We start from the raw sequence: 22810 nt of genomic DNA on the forward strand, positions 1-22810 counted from the left end.
CTTATTCCATGCAACTAAATTCACTTTTTGTTGTATTTTAATTTAAGGGCTTTTCTTGTGGCATTTTTAAGGAAATTGATCAAATATTTGAAGGGAGGATTCCGCGGCAGCTGAGCTGAGAAGCACAACTTGATGGCATTCATTTTGAAGGTAACTAAACTGCAAATCTGTTTGGTTTGATTCAGTTATTTTTCTTGTCAGAGTTTATGAAAGGTACGTTTCAATTATTGTTGTTTACTTTTTTGTACCTTCTTTCTATTGCACTAGATAGCTGAGTAGTTGCTGTCTTGTGTGCTTGCTTCTCATTAGATGTGCAATTTTGTGTACCTGACCGGTAGAAGTCAGGCAAAGCTGACTTGGCCGTGACTTGTTAGTTATTTTTGTTTTATCATCCCATTCAACTGATTTCACGTTTTGCTGTATTTCAGTTTAAGGGCTTTTCTTGCGGAATTTTAAAGGAATCAGAGCGAGTATTGGAAAGGAGGAGTCCGCGTCAGCTGAGCTGAGAAGCACAACTTGATGGCATTGATTTTGAAGGTCACTAAACTGCAAATCTGTTTGGTTTGATTCAGGTATTCTTCTTGTCAGAGTTTATGAAAGGTACGTTTCAATTATTGTTGTTTACTTTTTTGTACCTTCTTTCTATTGCATTAGATAGGTTAGGAATTGGTGGCCTGTGTGCTTGCTTCTCATTAGATGTGCAGTTTGGTGTACCTGACCCGTAGAAGTCAACTAAAGTTGACTTGGCCGTGACCTGTTAGTTATTTCTGTTTTATTATCCCACTCAACTGATTTCACTTTTTGTTGTATTTGAGTTTAAGGGTTTTTCTTGTGGAATTTTGAAAGAAGCTGAGCGAGTATTTAAAGGGAGGAGTCCACGGCTGCTGTGCTGAGAAGCACAACTTGATGACATTGATTTTGAAGGTAACTAAACTGCAAACTGTTTGGTTTAAATCAGGTATTCTTCTATCCAGATTTTTTGAAAGGTACGTTTCAATTATTGTTGTTTACTTTTTTTTGCCTTTTCTCTATTGCAATTGATAGCTGAAGAATTGTAGGCATGTGTGCTTCCTTCCCATTAGATGTGCAGTTTCGTGTACCTGACCGGTAGAAATCAGCCAAAGCTGACTTGGCCGTGACTTGTTAGTTATTTCTATTTTCTTATTCCATGCAACTAAATTCACTTTTTGTTGTATTTTAATTTAAGGGCTTTTCTTGTGGCATTTTTAAGGAAATTGATCGAATATTTGAAGGGAGGATTCCGCGGCAGCTGAGCTGAGAAGCACAACTTGATGGCATTCATTTTGAAGGTAACTAAACTGCAAATCTGTTTGGTTTGATTCAGTTATTTTTCTTGTCAGAGTTTATGAAAGGTACGTTTCAATTATTGTTGTTTACTTTTTTGTACCTTCTTTCTATTGCACTAGATAGCTGAGTAGTTGCTGTCTTGTGTGCTTGCTTCTCATTAGATGTGCAATTTTGTGTACCTGACCGGTAGAAGTCAGGCAAAGCTGACTTGGCCGTGACTTGTTAGTTATTTTTGTTTTATCATCCATTCAACTGATTTCACGTTTTGCTGTATTTCAGTTTAAGGGCTTTTCTTGCGGAATTTTAAAGGAATCAGAGCGAGTATTGGAAAGGAGGAGTCCGCGTCAGCTGAGCTGAGAAGCACAACTTGATGGCATTGATTTTGAAGGTCACTAAACTGCAAATCTGTTTGGTTTGATTCAGGTATTCTTCTTGTCAGAGTTTATGAAAGGTACGTTTCAATTATTGTTGTTTACTTTTTTGTACCTTCTTTCTATTGCATTAGATAGGTTAGGAATTGGTGGCCTGTGTGCTTGCTTCTCATTAGATGTGCAGTTTGGTGTACCTGACCCGTAGAAGTCAACTAAAGTTGACTTGGCCGTGACCTGTTAGTTATTTCTGTTTTATTATCCCACTCAACTGATTTCACTTTTTGTTGTATTTGAGTTTAAGGGTTTTTCTTGTGGAATTTTGAAAGAAGCTGAGCGAATATTTAAAGGGAGGAGTCCACGGCTGCTGTGCTGAGAAGCACAACTTGATGACATTGATTTTGAAGGTAACTAAACTGCAAACTGTTTGGTTTAAATCAGGTATTCTTCTATCCAGATTTTTTGAAAGGTACGTTTCAATTATTGTTGTTTACTTTTTTTTGCCTTTTCTCTATTGCAATTGATAGCTGAAGAATTGTAGGCATGTGTGCTTCCTTCCCATTAGATGTGCAGTTTCGTGTACCTGACCGGTAGAAATCAGCCAAAGCTGACTTGGCCGTGACTTGTTAGTTATTTCTATTTTCTTATTCCATGCAACTAAATTCACTTTTTGTTGTATTTTAATTTAAGGGCTTTTCTTGTGGCATTTTTAAGGAAATTGATCGAATATTTGAAGGGAGGATTCCGCGGCAGCTGAGCTGAGAAGCACAACTTGATGGCATTCATTTTGAAGGTAACTAAACTGCAAATCTGTTTGGTTTGATTCAGTTATTTTTCTTGTCAGAGTTTATGAAAGGTACGTTTCAATTATTGTTGTTTACTTTTTTGTACCTTCTTTCTATTGCACTAGATAGCTGAGTAGTTGCTGTCTTGTGTGCTTGCTTCTCATTAGATGTGCAATTTTGTGTACCTGACCGGTAGAAGTCAGGCAAAGCTGACTTGGCCGTGACTTGTTAGTTATTTTTGTTTTATCATCCCATTCAACTGATTTCACGTTTTGCTGTATTTCAGTTTAAGGGCTTTTCTTGCGGAATTTTAAAGGAATCAGAGCGAGTATTGGAAAGGAGGAGTCCGCGTCAGCTGAGCTGAGAAGCACAACTTGATGGCATTGATTTTGAAGGTCACTAAACTGCAAATCTGTTTGGTTTGATTCAGGTATTCTTCTTGTCAGAGTTTATGAAAGGTACGTTTCAATTATTGTTGTTTACTTTTTTGTACCTTCTTTCTATTGCATTAGATAGGTTAGGAATTGGTGGCCTGTGTGCTTGCTTCTCATTAGATGTGCAGTTTGGTGTACCTGACCCGTAGAAGTCAACTAAAGTTGACTTGGCCGTGACCTGTTAGTTATTTCTGTTTTATTATCCCACTCAACTGATTTCACTTTTTGTTGTATTTGAGTTTAAGGGTTTTTCTTGTGGAATTTTGAAAGAAGCTGAGCGAATATTTAAAGGGAGGAGTCCACGGCTGCTGTGCTGAGAAGCACAACTTGATGACATTGATTTTGAAGGTAACTAAACTGCAAACTGTTTGGTTTAAATCAGGTATTCTTCTATCCAGATTTTTTGAAAGGTACGTTTCAATTATTGTTGTTTACTTTTTTTTGCCTTTTCTCTATTGCAATTGATAGCTGAAGAATTGTAGGCATGTGTGCTTCCTTCCCATTAGATGTGCAGTTTCGTGTACCTGACCGGTAGAAATCAGCCAAAGCTGACTTGGCCGTGACTTGTTAGTTATTTCTATTTTCTTATTCCATGCAACTAAATTCACTTTTTGTTGTATTTTAATTTAAGGGCTTTTCTTGTGGCATTTTTAAGGAAATTGAGCGAATATTTGAAGGGAGGATTCCGCGGCAGCTGAGCTGAGAAGCACAACTTGATGGCATTCATTTTGAAGGTAACTAAACTGCAAATCTGTTTGGTTTGATTCAGTTATTTTTCTTGTCAGAGTTTATGAAAGGTACGTTTCAATTATTGTTGTTTACTTTTTTGTACCTTCTTTCTATTGCACTAGATAGCTGAGTAGTTGCTGTCTTGTGTGCTTGCTTCTCATTAGATGTGCAATTTTGTGTACCTGACCGGTAGAAGTCAGGCAAAGCTGACTTGGCCGTGACTTGTTAGTTATTTTTGTTTTATCATCCTATGCAACTGATTTCACCTTTTGTCGTATTTTAATTTAAGGGCTTTTCTTGTGGAATTTTGAATGAAGCTGGGGGAATATTTAAAGGGAGGAGTCCGCGGTAGCTGAGGTGAGATATACAACTTGATGGCATTGATTTGTAAGGTAACTAAACTGCAAATCTGTTTGGTTTGATTCAGGTATTATTCTTGTCATATTTTATGAAAGGTAAGTTTCAATTATTGTAGTTTACTTTTTTTTTACCTTTTCTCTATTGCATTAGATAGCTGAGGAATTGCTGGCATGTGTGCTTCCTTCCCTTAGATGTGCAGTTTCGTGTACCTGACCGGTAGAAGTCAGCCAAAGCTGACTTGGCCATGACTTTTTAGTTATTTCTGTTTTATCATCCTGTGTAACTGAATTCACTTTTTGTTGTATTTTAATTTAAGGGTTTTTCTTGTGGCATTTTGAAGTGAGCTGAGGGGATATTTGAAGGGAGGAGTCCGCGCCAGCTGAGCTGAGAAGCACAACTTGATGGCATTGATTTTGAAGGTAACTAAACTGCAAATATGTTTGGTTTGATTCAGGTATTCTTCTTGCCATAATTTATGCAAGGTACGTTTCAATTATTGTTGTTTACTATTTTCTACGTTCTTTCTATTGCAATAGTTAGCTGACGAGTTGCTGGCTTGTGTGCTTGATTTCCATTAGATGTGCAGTTTCGTGAACCTGGTCGGTAGAAGTCAACCAAAGCTGACTTGGCCGTGACCTCTTAGTTATTTCTGTTTTATCATCCCATGCAACTGAATTTAATTTTTGTTGTATTTTAATTTAAGGGCTTTTCTTGTGGCATTTCGAAGGAAGCTGAGGGAATATTTGAAGGGAGGAGTCCGCAGCAGCTGAACTGAGAAGCACAACTTGATGTCATTGATTTTGAAGGTAACTAAACTGCAAATCTGTTTGGTTTGATTTAGGTATTCTTCTTCCCATATTTTATGGAAGGTACGTTTCAATGATTGTTGTTTACTTTTTTTTTCTTTCAATTGCATTAGATAGCTGAGGAGTTTCTGGCTTACGTGCTTGCTTCCCATGAGATGTGCAGTTTCGTGTACCGGACCGGTAGAAGTCAGCCAAAGCTGACTTGGCCGTGACTTGTTAACTATTTCTGCTTTATCATCCCATGCAACTGATTTCACTTTTTGTTGTATTTTTATTTAAGGGCTTTTCTTGTGGCATTTTGAAGGGAGCTGAGGGGATATTTGAAGGGAGGAGTCCGGGGCAACTGAGCTGAGAAGCACAACTTGATGTCAATGATTTTGAAGGTAACTAAACTGCAAATCTGTTTGGTTTGATTCAGGTATTATTCTTGTCATATTTTATTTAAGGTACGTTTCAATTATTGTTGTTTACTTTTTTTTACCTTCTTTCTATTGCATTAGATAGCTAAGGAATTGCTGGCTTGTGTGCTTGCTTCCCATTAGAAGTGCAGTTTCATATACCTGACCCGTAGAAGTCAACTAAAGCTGAATTGGCCGTGACTTGTTAGTTATTTCTGTTTTATCATCCCATTCAATTGAATTCACTTTTTGTTACATTTTAATTTAAGGGCTTTTATTGTGACATTTTGAAGGAAGCTGGGGGAATATTTGAAGGGAGGAGTCCGCGGCAGCTGAGCTGAGAAGCACAACTTGATGGCATTGATTTTGAAGGTAACTAAACTGCAAATCTAATTGAAAGAAGCCAGTAAACAATGAGTTGATGGCATTGTTTTGGGATGTTTTTGGATGTTCGGATGTTCGGATGTCAAATCACAACTTGATGGCATTGATTTTGATGGCATTGTTCCTGTTATTCCCAGTAAACAAAAAGACAAGTTTACCAGAACTAGCAATGCTATGTTCCTTATCTTTTCTCGTGCTAACTTGAGTAGTTGGTCAAGGTAAACTATCAACCTATCAAGAGAGCAACAAATAAAATTCGATAATGCATTGTCAACTTAGTCATAGAAAGGTTAAGAGTCTTCACAGGACACAAGTATTCAAATAAGAAAATAAAAACACAATACAAATAACTCCTATTTGGAATATGCGAGATCATGCTTCTCTTATTGGGACTCATACATGAATTTCCTGGTTCCTTTTCCACGTTTGATGTTGTCTGGTTAAGCAGAGAATTTCACGACAAATTCATATATCTGATAAAGATGTTAATATTTTGCATATCTGGAAGTGTTTTGAAATTGTACCAATCAATTCAGTACCTGACAATTTATCATTAAGGGATTTTAGTTGAAAGAAAAGAGACATCAAGGAAGTTAACTTGTCTAAGTATCAAAAACCAGTATATACGAATTTTAATTACATCTACAGTTATTGTGCTTTATGCGATTCTAAAATAAATATCAGAAGCAAATGAAAAGGTAAATATTGGGAGCAGTTCATGTAGTTAGAATTTGACAGGGAATAAGGGATTTGAGTTGTGTAGATATAAGGAGCCAGCATTCTTTGTTAACATAATATCATGCCTAAGGAGCCAGCATTCTTTTAAGTTAAAAATATCATGTCTAATATAACTTGAGTCAATATTATTCAAATTATCAAGTCATTTTCTGTTTTCTAAAAAAACAGTACATAAAGAAATTACCCAATATCAAGGTAATTTGCTCATGAAAGTCAACTGAGACAAATTGCAATTTCAGAGAGTATGAGCATGTGTGTATAACTACATACCAGCCAATAGTGATGCTTGCTCTTCAGTTAATTTTTGCAGCGAAACCCCTAAAACCTTCTTGACATGTATATATATGAGATGCTTGTGCTTTCTCTAAACTGAATCATAAACAATTTCGATATCTCACTGATTTATCTCAGCGATACTGGCCATATTCCTACAATAGAACTATATATTGATTAATTTGATGAAATGCCTGAATCAAAATGGTTCAAAATTGTCATGCTTTCTTGCTATTTGATAAAATGTTTCAACCAAGAGTTTATGTTTGGTTAGTCTTCAATTCAAATGCTAACCAACAGTGCTAAACCAAAAAAATATAAAACTAGTAATTTTTGAAATTAATTACTGCCTTATTACCTGATTGGACAAAAACAGTTGGTCCGCTAGAGAGTGGGCAGCGGAGGTGGTGGCTAGGTTTGGGAAAATAAAATTTTGAGATTTTGGTACTCAGCAAGAAAGAGAGAAGAGTTAAATTTTTGGCAGAGGGTCAAATAAAAAATTTTGACAAAGAGGGAAACACAAATTTACCAAAATAATTCGTTTATTTAGATTCAATTTTGTTTAACAAAAATATCGTTTGCAAAAATTTAAGAAAATTCAGATCAAATGATTTTCTACCTATCTAAACAAATAGTAAAAAAAATTCTAAAAAATGTAAAATTTGGCTTGCAAGTACATATTCATACGGATATCATGTTGAACGGTTCGGATCGACCATTAGAATTTAAAAAACTCAAATATTGAGCCGTTGCACGGAGGCCCTCTATGCTATGGGTAGCACCCACCTTAACCAACCATCACAGACAGGAGGGCTCACAACTAGCTTAGATGAGTCCGGAGGTCCACATAAATGAATGAGGCAACTGGAAGCATAGTGACAAATGAATTATTCGAGTTCAGTTCGGTGAGGTCAAAAGTTCATGAGTCGAGTATAATTCGGATATAATTCGGAAATTATACATTATGTTTAGATCAGAAATCTTAATTCCCAAAAAAAGAAAAAAAAAAAGAAGACAATTTAAAACATTTGATGAGATGTTTTACATCACTACAAAAGCAGTAACCATTGAATATATATGGATTAGTGGATAATTTATTTTCTTAATCAATTAACAAATAGTTTTATTTGGAATTTAAACCATATGAATTATGTGGACATAAAAGTTTTAGAATTTGAACTTCCTTTTCTATGAAATTAGGCTATCAATATAAAAGCCTTGAAGGATGGCAGTGTGTGTAGGATATAAATCCCCCTAAACCAATGCAGCGTGTAATTATTTACTTTTGTATAATAAAATTTTACTTGGCAGCTTCTGCCAACTCATGAAAAAAAATATAAATGTCTTGAAAAATTGGAGCAAAAACCTTGTCCAGTTTCTATTGCTTCTTGCGCAAGCCTAGTCCCACATGAAAGAAAAAATATGATGAGAGCGCTAAAGTTCCTATAATAAAAGGCAGGGGCGGAACATAGTGGTGGGGAAAGGGTGCTAAGCACCCCTTATAGTTTGAAAATTTATAGTTTGGTCCATTAAATTTTGTAATTTTTATATGCATTAATATCTTTTAGCCCCCTTTATAAAATGATATTACACTATATTTGATTTTTCAGCCCCCCCCCCCCCCCAATCTCTATTTTCTAGTTCCGCCTCTGATTGGAGGTTGGGATGCATAAGAATAGGTACAATTTGAACAGGTTCAGGGCGTGTTCGGATGTCACGGGATTACGGAATGAGAATAGGAATGGGAATGAGAATTCACTTTTGAAAAAGTGGGAATCCACAGGTACGGAATGCACGGGATTAATTATGAGAATATGAGAAAATAAGTGTTCGTTTGTATCATGGGATTAATTGTGGGAAATCTTTATTTATTTTAAAATATGTATATTTATTTGATTGTTTTAGTTTAGTTTAGTATAAATGATTTTTTGTGAATAGTATAGCATTATGTTCTGTATTGATTTTAACAAATTATATTAAAGTTAACTTAATATAAGAAAATAATTCAATATAAAATTACAATGGAAATTTTTTTCCGTGCCACCATCTATTTATTTAGACCAATAATATACTATAAATTTAATATTTTAATGAGTTGTAAATTGTAACATTTGATAAACATATTTTTAAAAAAAATTATATTAATGAAATTAAATAAAATTGTGGACGATTAATACAATATTTTCGTTTGCTTTTTTTTTAAATTATACAATTATTTTTATTAATAAAATTATAATAATGTAATTAAATAAATTTGATTAAATAATAATATTAAATAGATGAAACATATCTAATAAAAATTATTCCTAAAATGGGTACATATAAAATAAGAAAATATGTAAATCTTGAAAAAAATAAGAAAATAACAATTAGAAACATATACAAAAAATAAATATTTAAAAACATTTAAAAATATTAAACATTTTTAAACAAATAAACACTTAAAATATATAAACAACCAATTTGAAAACAAACAAACACTAAAAATATATAATTAAAAAATAAGAAAACAACAATTAAAATCATTTAAAAAAATAAACATTCACCGAACAAAGTTTTAACAGTTTGTGATTTGTTTTACAAACAACTTATAAATTCAGCAATTGCAAAAAAGAAAAAAAATCCGGTTCCACAATTTGGTTAGTCCCACAATCAATTTTGAAGAAGAAGAGGCATCATTTATATATACCCATCTCCCATGAACATGATGGAAAAAAGGAGAGAGGAGAGAGGAGAGTCAAAAATTCATGTGTCACGTGGAGAAAGAGAGAATATTTTAATTAGGGGGTCCATGCCAGCGGAGATGGAGTAGATGGGAACAAAAAAATGCACTCTGAGGTCGGGAATTTTGAGGCCCAAAAATGCATTGAAATGGGAAGAGTGGGTTATTCCCTCAGAAAAAATTTGGGTAAAAAATTGGTCTGCCGAACACCCTCAAATGGGAATAACAGGAACATCCCAAAACCCATAAAATTTCCTGTAGGAATTTGACATCCGAACACGCCCTCAATGAGTCATCTTTTCAAGAGGAGACTCGTGGCCTACTGGGCACTTACAGTGGCCCACAAAAATGAAATTTCTTTAAATATCGTGAATAATCTTTAAAAAACACGAATAATTTGTAAAATTCGTGTTTTATTCGTAAAATTTGCATTTTATTCGGTCAAAGGTTTGGTTAATCAAATAGTTTGATGTTTAGTGTAGAAATCTCCTAAAAACATTTTATTTGCAAATTAAACGCGAATCTTGTTACTATGACTGAAAGTGAAATTGAACGGAATGTGAAATGACTAATTAACAACTCGTTTTAACTGAGCCTACCCCGTACCCTCAAAGAATTGCAGCTGCCTCATTTTTATTGTGCACACATCCAAAGGAATACTAACCCTTTGAGATATTTTCACAAGAGAAGAGAAGACTTAATTGCCTTGTGACCTCAACTTCCCATCCCAAGAATGAGTACGAGATCCTTAGGCTTAGCTCTCTCTTAACAAGTCTGCTCTTGATTTCTTGGGAAAAGAAAAGAATGTGTGACTTATTTAACACGCTACCTTCTCTTGATTTCTTGGGAGAAGATTTTGTTTTCGCTTTATTACCGCTAGTCTATGCATTAAAGTCATTTATCAGTCACCTAAATATTGTAAACTAAATCTCTACACAATCAAATCCGACATAATTAAACAAACAAACAAACAAAATCACAACTACATATCTCAAAATATTTCAACCAATGTTTTCAGCGCTGTTTTTTCAATAAATTAAGCAGACTAATTTTTATAGGCCATGTTTCTAAGTTATTCGATTTCGATACAATCTTAGTAACTCACTAATAAATCTACAAAAGCACCAATGTTCCAGTTTTTATTTAGAATTTATTTGGATTATATATTAATTATAATTTTTTTTTAGATTGGGAATAAAAGTAAGTAATTTCTCAGTTTTTTTTTTTTTGCATCAACATCTTTTAATTTAAAAATTATGTAAAACTTGATATTTAATATAATTTTTTATTCTCTTTTTAGTTTGAACAGTGGGTAGACTTTAACGAAAATATATAAAAAAAAAATGTATTGATACTAGATATAACTAGATGTTTTTGTATATATACTTTTAAAAAATGCACCGTGAATATTAGTTTTTTAATAGTAATTTCACAAACTAATTAGTAAATTTTGGTAATTGCATGTTCTTTGTTTAAATAAATAAAATAATTAAGGGTAACATTAATTGAGAGAGAGAGGGCGGTATTCTGTCAACAAAATTAGAGAGGGTATTTTGTTTGATTTTTTTCGAAAGTATTAGTTTGTAAAGTTTCCCAATATAGCGAAATGTGTAAGTAAAAAAAAGAATCTCAATATCGATCTTTAGTACATTGCAATGTGCGGATTGGTATGTGAATTGATTTCATATCTCCATTATCAAAGTTTAAATATCTAAACCGTTCAACATTACTACCATATGAAAATATAATTAAAGATCAACTTTTATATTTTTCGAAATATTTTTACTATCTTTTTAGGCAATTAGAAACAAAAAATTTCTGGACCATCCAAGAGGAGTGATTTTCCAACTACCTAACAAATATGAATCCTGTTACTATAATTCAATAGAATTTTAAAAACAAAGATATGAATCGTGTTAATACTAACACCAAAAAGAAACTTGCTAATATTTGGTTTACTTGGTATCCTATTTAAACTGTAATCCAAGACATGTTGATATTCATCTCAAAGGAATAAACAGTGGAAATGAATTATCCTACTAACGCATTTTATGATTGTTGAACTCCATTCAATTTTGATTAATTTCAAAACTTGAAGATCATATATAGCTTCATTTTTTTTTTAATTCGGTATGCTCATTGTTTAGTATGCATATATAATTTATAAGGAAGAAATGGCTAGTTACTTTTCAGCCCTGCAAAAAAGATGGGGGATGGGATCATGATCATATATGGGATCCCTTAAAAAAGAAAATTGCAAGTAACTATTAGATTTCCTGAAATGTATCACATCACATAGCATGAATCCTTATTCTCTGCAACTATGTATAGAAATAAGGGTGTCAACGAGCTAGCTCGGTCCAAGTTAGGCCCTAGCTCGGCTTGTTAATTATGGACCGAGCTATAATCTAGCGAGCTAAATCTAGAGCATCCGAGTTAAAACCTAAGCTTGAACTCATGACAAGTCAGCCTGAGCTAGCTCGCGAGCTGATGAGCTGACTCTGTCTAGATCTTTTTTTAAGAAGAAAATAAATTCTACAAACTTTTTGGATCGAGCTGAACTGAGCTATACAGTATAAAATGCACACAAAATGCATACAAATTTATAAATTAATGCCTAGCCGATCTAGCTGGCGAGCAAGCTAGGCCTCAGCTTGAACTCGTTAATTCTGGACTGAGTTAGTAGTCAGCTGGCTCATTAATAATTCAGTCCAATAACAAGCAAGTTATTAGCAAGCGAGTCAGATGCGAATTACGATCGAGCCACGAGCTACGAATTTTTTTGCCACCCTTATATAGAAACAATTTAACATACATGCGGACCGTAATCGTCTCTTGAAAAAAGCGCTAGCTAGGAGCTCCTTTAACAAGATATAGGGCCAGGAGTTTGTTTCTGGAAATTAAAGATTTTATTCTCTCCAGTCCAGTCCAGGTAAACCTAATCGCATTGATTTGTTAATATTAATTTAATAATAAATCTATATCATATAATTAAATACATCGATATTAATTGTATACATTGATTGTCATTCACTTTGGTCTTAATTAATTCATGTACTTGATCCTTTCTTTTCGATTTCTCATCACAGGCACGTACAGGTTGAGAAGTTTAATTAATTAAGTAGTTCGTACAGATAAAATTAATGCATTGGTTGGTGGAAAGGAAAACACATATCGTAGCGTCTAAAAGTCTTATATTAATTTAATTTACTCTATCTTGTACGAATTAATTAAATTATAATATTAAAATCTGATTTTGCTATTATCTAAATGTTGTTTTTAATAATATAACTAGTCGAGTCGAGTTGCCGTTTGCTTTGCGAAAATAAACAATTCAATGATCGAGCATATATATAGCAAGCCTTTCTTTTCTTTTTTGCTTGAAAGAGGAGAGGAGGAAAGTGAATGGACAAATAGATAGATAGATAGATAGATAGATAGATAGATAGATAGATAGATAGGTAAGATAGATCATTTGTGTCGAGTTGCCGTTTGCTTTACAAAAATAAACATTTCAATCATCGAGCATATATATACAAGTCTTTCTTCGATTTTTTGCTAGAAAGAGGAGAGGAAGGAGGTGAATTGACAGTTAGATAGATAGATAGATAAGATATACAACATTGTTAATATATTTACTCTTTAAACCCTCTTAATAAACATTAAATAGTTTTACTAGATCATTTTTTAAAATAAAATCAGACACATGGACAAGCAGTGACTATTAATTATTATACTGTCCAGTTTAATTAAAACGTCAAATCTTAAATGAATAAAATCTATACAATTTCAACCGATCAGGTCCAGAATTCATTTTGGTGAGTTTGCAATTCTTGGTAAAGAAACCTCTACAAGAGCCAGATCAGGAGGATCCTTGCGGGGTTCATTTTTACCATTAGATTAGGATCAGACAGTTTGAATTACATCAACGATAATCTTTTTTGGCAACTAGCGTCCCTTGGTGCGACTTCAAAGTTGAGATATCTCAGAGGATTATACGCACTCTGATAGATGGTGTAGTAACCGTCCGTAGTATTCTAGTTGTCAATTGAGTGGTATCATTATCATATATAATATAGCTGATAGGCTTATAGACCCGGTTCGGCTAGACAAGATTAAGGCTCCTTAAGCTCTTAAGGATTCAGTACTAGAGGTGGCAACGAGCAGTTAAAGAGCGAGCTAGGTCACACTCGTATTCGGCTTGTTGGTGTATCAAGCTGAGCAAGCGAGTTTGGATTTTACATTCCAAGCTAAAACTATTGCTCAAGACCGACCCGTGGCTTGTCTGAGCGAGCCGACCTAGCTTGTTACTAGCTTGGCAGATTTATAAATTTGTATATTTTCTTTTCTGCTATATCTTAAATTTTCATAACACATCTTATTAATTATGACTAAAATAAAATAATATTTATATGACTAATTACTGAGGAATACTCTTAATTAAATTGTAATTATACAAATCAACTACTATAAATTAACTTTACAGCTAAATTCATACATACAAATATATCAAAATTTTAAATTCATACAAACATATTTACAGATTAAATTCATGCATACCAAATCAAACAAATTCATATAAAGTAACTTAATTGCTTATAATTAATTCACACACATTCCATACAAAATTACCAATCAACTTAAACACAGTCCAAAGTGCAATTGCCATAATATTGGCTATAACATCCATAGACCATAATATCCCCAATCTGAAGTGAACGGATCCGATTAAACTATTAAACTATGTATATTAAATAGCTCGTTAACGATCGAGCTGGCTCGTGCTGACACTAATACTTTAGTGTGGGCTGTTTATAAAGAACTGACACTAATAACAGACAATTAGTGTGGGCTCTTTATAAACAGCCAACACTAATCTTTAGTGTCGGCTGTTTATAAAGAGCCCACACTAATTGTCAGTTATTAGTGTCAGCTCCTTATAAACAGCCGACACTAATAAGTCAAATTCTCCTTCCCTCCATTCCTACGCGAATAAATTACCTCTCCATCTCTCTCTCTCATTTTGCGCCGCTCACTTAGGGTTCCCTCTCCGTCTCTCTCTCTCGTGCCCACTCCGAGTGACTACACCAGGCATCGCACCTCAGCCTCTCTCTCTCTCGCGACACCAAGCGCATTGCACCTCCGCCCCTCTATCTGGCGACACCAAGCTCTGCCCCAAGAAGGACAGTGGGAGAGAAATAAGGTTTGTGTTAAAATTGTTATTATTAAGAGGTTTGATTGCTGTGTAATGATGCAATGGTCTGTTTCTAGGTGGTACAAAATTTGCGAGTTGCTTTATCTGCAAACAATCAGGGCCCTTGAGCAAGAACTGTCCCCAGAATGAACATGGCATATATCCAAAGGTATTTTATAATTGTTTTGTACGACAATATGACAGACATATAGTTTGCTGATTTGCTTAGTGTCAGGCTGTTTTGGTAAAGTTTAGGGGCTGATTTGCGTACTGTCAGGTATATTTGGTTTGTAAAAACTATACTGGTACAGTTCCAGAGATTTGTTAAGATAATTTAAGAATTTTTGATAGTTTGTTTATTAGCTTATTTGTACTCTGATTAAATCTGCAAAGAAATCAGAGATAGAAAGCCTAGTGGAGATGCTGGCAAAATATTAAAAAAAAAATTTTAAAAAACATTTAGTGTGGGCTTTTTATTAAATAGCCGACACTAATGCCTTACTTTTAGTGTCGGTCATTTACAAAGTATTAGTATCAGCTCCATTAGTGTCGCCCAATGTCCGACACTAATACCCATAAACAGCCGACACTAATTCTAAGTTTTCCATTGGTGAAAAGACAAGGTTTTCATTTTGAAATTTATTGTTTGCTTTAGATGTGAATTCTAAAAGTTGCAATATTTGGTTTTCGTGTTTGTTGTTTTACATTTTTCTTAAATTGTCTCACAGGCGACTTATATGTTATCGTTTGGAGCAGTGTTTTAATATTCGGTTCTTATTTGATATTCGGAAAGCCACCGAATATTGAATATACAGTATGCGGCCAGATATTTGGATTTTCAAATGAAAAATCATAGGCATTAACTCTAATAAACATAGATAAACATTACAAATAAACATAAATAAAACATAACAAAAGTTAGAATAAGTTAACAATCCACAGTACAAATTACAAAACTACAAATAAACATAAATAAAATATAAGTTCAAATTTAAATAAATGAAATTATAACTTATTCGGTTCTTATTCAGATTATTATTCTCTATTCGAAAATATTCGGTTCATATTCGGTTTTTATTCGGATTCTTATTCTCTATTTGAAAATATTCGGCTGAATAGATAATATGCGGAAAAATATATTCGGCCGAATATAAAAAAAACTATCGTTTGGAGGTTTTTAATGAAAATTTTCTCGCTTTGAGTATAAATTAATACCATGTCTTTCGTTTGATTTGAAGATATGGGGATTCAAGTATTTCATTTGTAACATAAACAGGTATTTGTTTTCTTATGTGAATAGGCTGATCAGAAGCTGACAAATATATAGTTTGGCATGTTCTGATCCTCTAAATATGTCAAATATGAGGTAATTTTTTTAACATTAATTCTATATTTCTAGTTATCATGTAATCATACAAGTTTTTTCAAAGATCAATTGGTTATCTCAATTTGGAAAAAATATGCTAATTTTTATATTTGTTTGCTTTTGAAACATGTAAACATATTTGACATATTTAGAATACCAAAACGGGTTCAATGGGAAATTGCTGCAAGATAGGTGGAAGGATTTTGGGCCAGCTATTAGGGCCGAAGTAACAGCTTTTTTTCAAAGAGGCTCAAAGAGTTCACTTGTAGCTAGATCTAATTTGATCTTAATACCCAAAACCGAGAGTGCATTGCAAGTCTCCCATTTCAAGCCAATTTCTGTCTATAATGTGACCTACGTACAAGCTATCTCTAAAATTCTGTCAAACCGAATGAGACCTTTCATCTCATCACTGATCTCTGACTCTCAATGCGCTTTCATCTCTCATCACTGATATCTCTGAGAATGTGATTCTCTTCAAGGAGGTGCTTCACTCTTTTAAACAAAAAGATTATAAGAACTCGGAATTTTGGTTGAAGGTGAATCTAGCAAAAGCTTTTGATCGGCTTCATTGGGATTACATAAGAGAATTTCTTCCCCTCTATGGTTTCCCGGTGAGAAGGAAGTATCTGTATCGGCCGTGACCGATCCGATACTAATCCGATACTGCGGATTCTGTGCTTTTCGTCCAATTTCTGCCATTCTGGTATGATATTGGTCATTATTCAACTTAAACAGAATGAACTATGCACATCCACTGTGTACCCGTGATTAAATAGTGGAGAACTCGTGGTTAAATAGAGGAAAACTCATGATTAATCAGCACAGAGAACAACCATAGGGCCCTACCTCATAAATTGAACTATGAGAAACGCGATTTAAAAATATTAATGACCTAACAAGACGTCAAAATGTTATTTCTTATGATGAGATGTTGAGTACATAAGGTTTAGTGGGGGGTATAATCAGCCACCATATGCATATGGATATGAAATATTAACAATCCTTCATTTGAATCTACAATGTCTTCTTTTTTTGGTTCCGGATAATAATATCTCCATTTTTATCATAATATAGACGACGATGAAGTGATCTAGCCAGCACAACAAAGTTTCTGACAGTGAAAGAGTGTGTTTATAGTTTTAATGCTTGTATTATATTGTATTAGTGGATTATTTGATTGTAATCATTTATCTAAACATAAATTATTGACAAATTATTTCTATTATCAATTTTTTCCTATATTTATATTGTAAAACAAGTTTGTGGCCAAAAAGTCTGATTTTTCGAGCCGAATTGGCCGGTACCTGCCGATACACCGATTCGGAATCAGTATAGGCTGGGACCGATCCCGATACCGATATTGATCTTTCCTTCTATGGTAATGACCCAAGAGAAAATCATTATTTCAGCATCCCTAAGCAGGCAACAAGAGGCTTCTTATATGTTATCAAGCTTTTTTGAGATAAAAGCGATGAGATATGGTAGAATTATAGTAACTAATTAAGGATTTAATTAATTGTTGTTATATATATAGGCAAAGACGTATGATGAAGATGGGGATTATGTATCGTATTGGTTGCCCGAGTTGAAGACTCTTCCAAGAGATAAAAGGAATTTCCCAGAAAATAGATACATCACACAAATTGTATCACTTGTAGTTGATGCTTGTCATGGAAACATTTAATAATAATGTTAGAAGAAAGGGAAGCCAATCAACATCTAGCTACCTTCAACAAAATGTAAATAAAGGATTGAGATTGGATCCGTCCGCATGAAGTTCGCATTTTGCTGAAGTTCTTGCAATAAAAATAAAAAACAAACGCATAATAAATTTATTATTGTACTAAATTAAAAGGAATAAATTTATTTGGGACTAACGAAATTAGGTGTTGGCAATTTGCTTGGGCCAAATGGTGTTTAACGGATCATCCTATGAAATTAAAAATGAAGTTTTTACTAACAATTAGTGAGCACTGCTTAAAATTTTATTGGACCTAATTATGGGCTTAATTTGTTTGGGGGCCCAATATTCACCTTGCATATTGTCTTATTTAATTCATAATGGGCACTTTACCAAACAATAATAATAAAATACTGAGTGGAGATATATTGTGGGGTGTGCATGATCAAGACCATATGCTATTGATCTATAGTACAGACCAATTAATATGTGCTATTGATCTATCAATTGGCCCAAAAATTACTAGCTCTTCCTTTTAACAATGAGTTGGTTCCATTAATTTAATCACCTTAATTAGTTATATACAATAAATATCTTCTATATATAGAGAATTACGTAATGAAGGTTGTAAAATTCAAAATAAATTGTTCATATTCATTATTAATTATCTAATAATAGACATGATTTGAGCCAGCTTCGTTCATTCAGATGCGCTTAAAATTAAATACATTTTTAATATGGTGCACATTCGATCTGATCTAAAGTCATTGGAGTAGATCAATCATTTTTTATTAAACAATTAAGAAAGGGATCGATGTGAATAAAATATTTCTTTCTTAAGTATCGTATCATTAAATATATAATTATTTGAGTTGAGGACTTCAATTGTGAAACTCTTATAAACTCTTATAAAATTAATAAATGCTCTAAAAATTCTCTAAACTTGATAATTAGAAGGAACACTAATTAATTAATATAAAATTAGTATGTAGATTAATGATGGTAAAATTATTAATCCTGTGATAATTAAAGAGACATCAATTTAATCATAATAGAACCAGCTAGTACTGCATGCTGCTTCTCTTTGTTGAGTCGGTTGTCCAGTAGGTTCTAGAATGCAGAGCTCCAATGCATTTCTATTAATAAGAAAATAATTCAACTTCTACACGTTACATACCATTACATCTGTTGTATTGAATATTGATTGGAAAGTAAGAAATTAGAAACCCATCTTTTGCAACGTCTAAAGAGCAAGATTAAAAATTTAATGTTGAACATGTTTATTTTTATTTTTTTTGTGAATTCCTAGCTAATTAAGCACAAAGTCGTCCGGTGGTTGGCTTACATTTGTTTGCAATTAATTCTTATAATTTTGGTTTTATTTTTCTTTAGTATAATAGTTGAATTGGCCGAAATATAACTAGCTGTGCTTAATAAATTTAATTTGTCTCCATTAATTTAATCACTTTAGTTATATAAAATATATAATTCTATTATAGGATGACATCTAATCTAGAAATTAAGTTTCAAAATTCAAAATAACTAATATATACCGAGTCCGTATCTCCTAAAGTAACTCAACCAATTCGATCGGTCCGTGGTGAATGCACGTGCCCCTTTAATATTCGTGTTCAAGCAGAATGAACAGTCCGTATCAAAACTAAAAAAATTGACTTACTTTAGGATCCAAAACATGTATCTACTCTCAAATTGAGGTCAGAGATGTATTTTGTGCTGTAAATCTGTATGATGTATTTTCAGTTATTTAATGACAGAACAACTGCTTTAAAGTATTTTCAATAAAAATATATAATCATCACAAAGCAATTATGTCCAGTACACTTATAATGAGATTTTAATGTCGACATAACTAGCTTCAAACTAATTTTGGAGAAATATTTATAAATTTGAAATTAGCTTGGTAAATATTAAAATGTAATGATTTGATGGGATAATATTCTAAGGTATGTTAAAGAAATACAATATTCTAATCGACAATTCTTGCAATATAAAAAAGTTCACATATTGAATTTATTTTATCAAACAATATCAAAGAGGAAAGAAAAAACAAAAGTGTAATTTACAGGTCATATCTATGTTTAGTAAGGGCCTGGTTTGTAACTCTTAACTATTGTGGTTCCCTTTGACTTAGCATCTTACTTTAACACCTAACACCTTGCGCCATTGAAACTTTTTCTTTGTACATTTTTAATTAGTTTGTTGTAATTAAGGCATTGTGTTCAGGACAAGTATATATATTGGACAGTGTGACTCGTAATTTTACATATTAACTCAAGGAAGCCAATATTATTTGTGCTTTAAGATTCGTGCAGAACTTAAAAGAATGGTCCAAATTCACTGATTCTATAAGATTTCCTTGTCCGGTACCGGGGAGTTCCCCGGGTATGAATTCCTGTGTTTATACATCCATGGCAAAGTTTAATATAAGTAGAGTGGAAAAAACGTGTCATGCCGTGCTGTGATTAACACGCCGTGACTTTGGTCTCATGCCGTGCTGTGCTGTGACTAAGTGAACAGTGGCCCGTGTTGTGCCATGACAAAAATGTCAAGAGGTGGTCACGGTACGCGAGTCAAATGAAAATTTAAAAAGCAATTTTTAGCTCATGATAATGAGCTTCCAAAATAACCAAAGAAAACGAAAAGCAGTAAGATCTACCCTAAAAATAAAACAAAGGAAATGTAAATAAAACAAAAGCCACACAATTTTTAATATTTTAGAAATATACACAGCATGCAAACCGAAAATACTTGGAATAAGCAAATAATTAAATGTATACATTTCTCGGAAATACTTTTTCTTTTTATGTGATTTGATTGGTATCTGTCCTAGTGATTGTCCTTATTTTCTTGGTTGACCCGATCACCAGACATCAATCGGATCAACCGCATTACGTGTCTTTCCATTTCGACCACTTCTGACGGAAAAAATTGACTTTGATGGAGTCTTTACAATTTTGCATTATATTCATAAAAAATAACATTTTTGCATTATTAAATACGTTACGTCATCCGATGAGGTAGGCATAACTAGGGGTGTTCAAACGATCGGTTCAGTTGAAACTGAACTAAAATAATCAAATTAAATTTTTTCAGTTTTCAAAAATAAATCTGAACTAAATCGATTAAACTTATAAACCGATTAAGAACCGAACTGAACAAATCGAAGCAAATTTCAATTTGCTTGGTTCAAACCAAAGTAATCATATTAGTGTCATTATTAACGAAAATTACACATGTTTATACACAAGTTGTTCAATTCTATACAAAATATGTAGATATTCTAAAACATTTAAACTAAAATGATGATTGAACTAATTAAAATATAAATCATACTTCAACCAATATAATTTAGTCGGTTAGGTTTAGTCAGTATTGAAAAGTATAAACCAAACTGATCTATTTAAACCGAAATAATTCAAAAATTCAACCGAACCATTTAAACCGAAACTTTTCAGTTTAGTTAAAAATCAAACAAACCAAACAGTTTGAACACCCCTAGGCATAACAGAATGAGAATAAAATATTTCTGAAACGATTATATTAAATTTTTTTTTTCTGCATTATGACTTATGAGCTGTTGAGGTCTTTTGTTGTATCTAACAAGTATATAGCTAGGCCTGAGACAGACTTGATCATTATTCCAGGCCAAATCCATGACCTTAATTACCAGGCTTTAATTGTATTAGGCAATTCGTATCGTCTCCTGCCACGTGAGCTTCCAGCACAAATTGGAAAGCAATAGGCTGTAGGCAGTGCTCCAGCTCCGCACTGCACGGGTATTAAGGAAGAGTATTAAGCTGAGATGGCTGATGTTGTAGTTAAGGAGGTTTTATTCCTATACGGTACGTGTCGATGAGAAGGTGGAGAGATACGTACAGGCTTTTCTCAAGAATGCTGACATAAAGTAAATAAAATTAGATGAGAGGCAAATTAAAGCATTGAGTAAAGGAGGTCTATAGAAGATGTCATAGACACCTTTCTCATTTCTCATGGAGATCCGTCCAAAACCACAAAAATCGGGCACGATCGAGGGAGACCATAAAAAATATGTTCAGAAAAAACCAAAAAACTCGCAGCTGTACACAACCTTATAGAATAGATAAGCCAGATTCAAAAAAAGATGAAAGAGATTGAGGATAGCAGAGTTCGATACGGAATAAATTAATAATTTGAGCGAGGGCAGATATCAAACTACCCATCAGGCCAATAGTACTAACTGATATTGATCCCGATATTGTTGGCTTCAAGGCAGACCAAGACCACATTGTCAAGGAGTTGCTTGATGAGATCAGCAAGAGACATTCAGTGGTCTCAATTTGCAGTACCCGTGGACTCGGAAAGACTACTCTTGCACAAAAAGTGTACAATTGGTATGCATTTTTTTTCTTAATTGTGTCATTTACTATCATTTGATTTAAAATCACATTTCTCCCGGTTTTAATTTTTTTCAAAAATTTCCTTTATAAAAATTACACACTTCAGTTAAGATAATTAAATTAGAAAATATGGTCAATATATTTTTCTTAATGTAAAACTTGTATTTTAATGAGAAAAAGGTCAGATTTGGTGATATATTTAGGTGAGATATATGTACGATGAATTTAAATAAAATGCTCTATTAAATTTAAGTTATATATTTAGGTGAGATATATGTTTCATCACAAGAAGAGTATATTTGTGTCGTTAACTAATTTAAGTTATATATTTTTGAGATATATGTTTCATCACAAGAAGAGTACCAAATTAGACATTAACTAATTTTAAAATTCTAGAATGAGATGATGTCGTATATACTTTTGACTTGTAACAGCTTGGCATTTATATTTTCAATTTGGTACTTAATGTTTGATAAATTTATTATTGATTTTAAATAATAAACTGACCATAATATCATTGATAAATTTATCCTTTTTGAAAGACATTTTTTCTCAACTTCATTTGTAGTGTTACCATTACGTAAGGAATGCTCATATTTGGTACAAGTACATTATTAGGCATTGATCATGCAAAAATTATTTGTTCATCCACATTATAATATTCTTTCATCATCGCAAGGCTTAATTAGATTGGAAATGCAAGTGTTGTTCATTGTATATTATTTATTAAGTTAATATAATTTTATATATTATATTGAGTTTGTTAAATTGAAGTCAACAAGAGCAACAGTGGGAAGGTCAAGTATTTCAGTAGTCCCGTCAATAAATTTTTGCAACGTCGTGATAAGAACAAAAGAAAATAGA

General features: G+C 33.0%; 1 long non-coding RNA gene across 50 annotated transcripts; it reads left to right on the plus strand.

The window, feature by feature from the left end:
- Positions 1–88: 88 nt before the first annotated feature.
- Positions 89–5690, plus strand: LOC144556433 (uncharacterized). 50 transcript variants are annotated; one of them, XR_013512425.1, is made up of 13 exons: positions 89–150; positions 435–1142; positions 1232–1310; positions 1594–2301; positions 2391–2469; positions 2754–3461; positions 3551–3629; positions 3914–4239; positions 4325–4403; positions 4688–4790; positions 4904–5173; positions 5291–5392; positions 5482–5690. It is a non-coding gene; the product is annotated as an uncharacterized LOC144556433 (long non-coding RNA). The 50 variants fall into 50 exon arrangements; XR_013512432.1 differs by having other exon boundaries at positions 3914–4182; XR_013512423.1 differs by having other exon boundaries at positions 3914–4016; positions 4135–4239; positions 4325–4790.
- Positions 5691–22810: the final 17120 nt, after the last annotated feature.

Source organism: Carex rostrata, chromosome 7 (assembly GCF_964058835.1).
Source record: "Carex rostrata chromosome 7, lpCarRost1.2, whole genome shotgun sequence".
Lineage (NCBI taxonomy): Eukaryota > Viridiplantae > Streptophyta > Magnoliopsida > Poales > Cyperaceae > Carex > Carex rostrata.